General features: G+C 35.5%; 1 pseudogene; it reads left to right on the top strand.

The window, feature by feature from the left end:
- The first annotated feature begins 2,872 nt into the window (after positions 1-2,872).
- On the top strand, positions 2,873-3,356 carry LOC106297887 (annotated as a pseudogene).
- Positions 3,357-4,354: the final 998 nt, after the last annotated feature.

Genomic DNA, 4,354 nt, shown 5'->3' with positions numbered 1-4,354 from the left:
GTTCTTCGAAAGCCTTCAATCTCCCAACAATGTCTTCGAATCCCGTTGAATTTAGATCCAACACTTGTTCTAACGAAGCTACGATGTGAATGAACTTCGTTCTTGGAAGTCCCTTCAGAAACTTCTTTACCAGCTTTGATGCTTCCATTATCTCTCCTAACGCGGATGCTCTTGATGCTAAGCCTGAAATTTTTCCTGCGTAGTCATCTACCGTGTCTGTGTCTGTCATCTTCAGTTTGTCGAACTCAGACATCAAAGTTTGTAACCTTGCTTCTCTCACGCGATCAGCACCTAGGTTACGGGATTTGATAGCTTCCAAAATTTTCTTCGATGTATCATGTTCTCCGATCTAAAGTATTAGAGCTTCCGGGACTGATTGAAAGATTAGAGCAATCGCCATATTGTTCTTTTTTGCATCATCGCTCCCTGGATCAATCGTATCCCAAACTTCGTATAAACGAAGCATAACTTTCATTCGCATCGACCATACGGTGTAGTTGGTCGATGTTAACATCGGACATCGTATGTCCTTCTTCATCTCAAGACCTTTATCACGTGCTTGAGAATCGTCTCCCATGTTTTGATCGAAGTTACAACTCCTCTTGTAAACGACATTCGAAACCTGGAGCTCTGATACCAATTAAAGTTGCACAAACACAAAGATTATAAGAACTTCTCTTCTTATTAGATTAGAAACTCTCTCAAAACTAAGTCTTTCAATGTGTTTCTCTTGATGGAACATCTCTCCATGAGAACTCTTTATATAGGAAGAAGCTACATCTTTTTCTAAGGGCGAAGTTACATCTTTTCCTAATAATAATATGGAAACATTCCTAAGCTCGATATGTTTTCCTTTTTCCTTAACCTATCAAACTTCACTTTAATGAGTTAACTTGCTCCTCAATTTAATTGGAATTATCCAACAGTTTATGTTTCATGTGAATGTATTATCAATAGGAAAATGAAATTGGCTTTGCATGGTGCACAAGTTTATTGGCTCAAAATATTGTCATATTGAACTTTTAAATTAATTAGTACAAATCTATATATAATTTTAAAAATGTTCAAGTATCATATATTTTATATAATTTTTGATGAAATCATATATAGATCGACCGTCACATCAGCTAATTTTAAAGGTGTAGATATCACAATTAATTTTTTAGTGACATAGATGTCATTTGTGCAACATTATTTTAAAAATAAAACAAGTAATTATTTTATAAATATACAAAAATCTAAAACAAATTTATAAACTATAATTATTTAAATAATATTAACTAAAAGATAAATAAAAATGGATTTTTTAATCATATAATTCTGTTTTTCTCCCCTCGATCTAATAAACAAGATTTGTGTTTTTGTTATAATGATTTAGTCTCATCACTTGCTCTTTGTTTGTATTAAAGAATTTAGTTCCATTGTGTAATCATGCATTTAACTTTGTTTTGATAAAAAAAAATTTATTATATAAGATAAAATTTAATTTATTTTGGTTAATTTTAAACAATACTAAATCGTAAACAAGAAGCCTTCTCTATCTCCATTTACGTTTTTTTTTTTTTAATCGTCTTCTGTTAAGTAAGCGCCTAAAGAATCTACAACATGAATTTTAAATATCGCTGCCATCATGGACCCGTCACCCATGGCACCATCGTACATCGTGCACAAATCGACATACTCATAAATGTTTTACGTGGATAAACGAAATTAGCTTCATTACTAAACGTAATCGGATCCAGATCCGGTCCTTGGTAAACACATGAAGCATGTGGAAAATATTCCCTCTGTTTTTTATCGTAAGTATTTTTAGATGAATACACAAATATTAAAAAAATTATTAATTTTTTCAAAAGTAATATTTGATATATAAATTAGGTGTAGTTAAACCAATCATAAATAAGTATATATTATTTGATTGGTAACACTATACCCAATAAAAATAAAAATTACTTAAAATTATGAAAGCTACTTATATTTTGAAACAAATAAATTTTGCTTAAACTACTTATAATAAAAAACAGAGAGCACTATTTTTTTAATGAAAGTATTATTAAAAATGAATATAGTAATTAGGATTAATATAACGACGAAAGGTACAATTAAGAAACAAACGTCAATGTTATGTCGTTGCTTCTAATATATAGAGCCCGCTCTGATCCGATCTTGTCCGAACAACCATTTCTCATCTCACACAGATCAGAAACACATGTCCTCCAATCTTCTTCCTGTATCTCCAATGGCAACAGAAACCGTAAGAGACAGTACCGTGCCAAACCATGACGAGACGGAGTTAACAGAGTTTCAAAGAATCAGAAACGGTACCAAGACCTGATCTCCACGCTTCCTCACGTGAAAGCTGGAGGCCAAAATCTCCCTGATTTGGTACGGTGTGTTGGAACTCGTTTTTGACAAAGTGGTGTGGACCATTTTTTCGATGGGTTTTTCAACGGAGACGTATGTCGGAATAACCGGAATTTTGGCACGGTGTAATCGTCACCGTGAAAACTATGAGTTAGTGTATTTGTTGGTCAAAATCGGAGTTGTTTTGAATGAGAAATGGAAGTACAAAATGAATGATATAAAAAGCTTGTAAAGTTTTATATTTGACTAAGTATAAACACTAAGCAAATGTATCACTTTGGGTATTTGGGTTTGAATATTGATTTAATTGATTAATTAGACTTTATGTCAATTAGTCTATATTAAAATCTTATTTTAAAAATATTTTTGTATTTACTTAACTGTAAAATATAAACCCAACAAAGTATATTGATGGATTTTGATTTGGTCAAAAACCTCTTTATGACTTGAAAAAAGAAACGTACAAAAGCTATGAATTAAGGAATTCAAATTCCATTATTGCACTTAAATGGTACGTTTTGTTGACTCCATAAGTCTTGAGGAGTGTTTTGATATGTTCTGTCAAGATTTTTCTAGGTACGGTCATTATCTTGATCACGTCCTGGCATATTGGAAAGCTCACCAAGAGAATCCAGATAAGATTTATTCCTCAAGTACGAGACTTTGAGTGCTGATCCTTTGCCTCACGTGAAGAGATTGGCTGAGTTCATGGGTTATGGATTCACAGATGAGGAAGAGAAGAATGGGGTTGTTGAGAAAGTTGTGAATCTTTGCAGCTTCGAGACAATGAAGAATCTTGAAGCTAACAAAGGAGATAAGGAGAGAGAAGATCACCCTTCTCCGTATACAAACAGCACGTATTTCGGGAAAGGAAAGACCGGAGACTGGGTGAATTATCTGACTCCAGAGATGGCTGCTCGTATGGATGGGATAATGGAGGAGAAGTTCAAGGGTACTGGTTTGCTTGAAAACGGTGAATGAGCTAGTTCTTGTTAGGGGGAAACGACTGATCCTTGTATGCTTGTTTAAGCAGAAGTTTGCTCTTTTCGCTTATCTATGTACTACGCTACATATATATTGGATGAATAAAACTTGTTTCTGTTTCATATGAATGTATTGTCTGTCTATATGAAAAATGAATTGGCTTTGCATGTTATGGTGTAGTCTCGATCCTCTGCAACTTGGGGTTTTATATTCATAATACATATACGATCATATGAAGTAGGTCTGTGATAATAGGGAAATCACATCATTTTACAAACTTTCCCTTTGCGGATGGTGAACTCCCTGTGCGTTACTTGGGGCTCTCACTGATGACACAGGTTATGCGACAACAAGATTATCTCCCTCTAATTGAGAAGATTCGAGGCAGAATAAACACTTGGACTAGCCGCTTCCTCTCCTATGCTGGTAGGCTGCAACTGATAAAATCTGTGCTAATGAGTATAGCCAACTTCTGGGCCACTGCATTCAGACTCCCAAGAAGATGTCTGGATGAAATAGAACGACTCTGCTCTGCATTCCTATGGACCGGTCCGGAGCTCAAGTCCACAGGCGCAAAAGTGGCTTGGAAAGAGATCTGTTCCACCAAAAGTGAGGGGGGTTTGGGTATCAGACCGCTCAAAGAAGTTAATATGGTCTATGGTCTAAAGCTTATATGGAGAATGCTCTCAGGGAAATCCCTTTGGGGAGACTGGATACAGAATAATTTGCTTAAAAAGAGAAGCTTTTGGGAAGTGAATGGAAAGACTCAAGCAGGGTCTTGGATGTGGAGGAAAATGCTCAAGCTACGGGATGTAGCTAAGTCTTTCTACATGAAGGCTGTAGGTAATGGAAGACACACTTCTTTTTGGTATGATCGCTGGTCAGATTTAGGAGTACTAATGGATGTTCTGGGGGAGAGAGGTTTAATAGACTTGGGCATTGGAAGAGATGCCACCGTGGGGGATGCTCTTCAGACTTCTCGAAGAAGAACGAGGCATCGCTCAAG

Source organism: Brassica oleracea, chromosome C6 (genome assembly GCF_000695525.1).
Source record: "Brassica oleracea var. oleracea cultivar TO1000 chromosome C6, BOL, whole genome shotgun sequence".
In the NCBI taxonomy this organism is placed as follows: domain Eukaryota; kingdom Viridiplantae; phylum Streptophyta; class Magnoliopsida; order Brassicales; family Brassicaceae; genus Brassica; species Brassica oleracea.
This window is presented reverse-complemented; position numbering and strand designations above follow the sequence as displayed.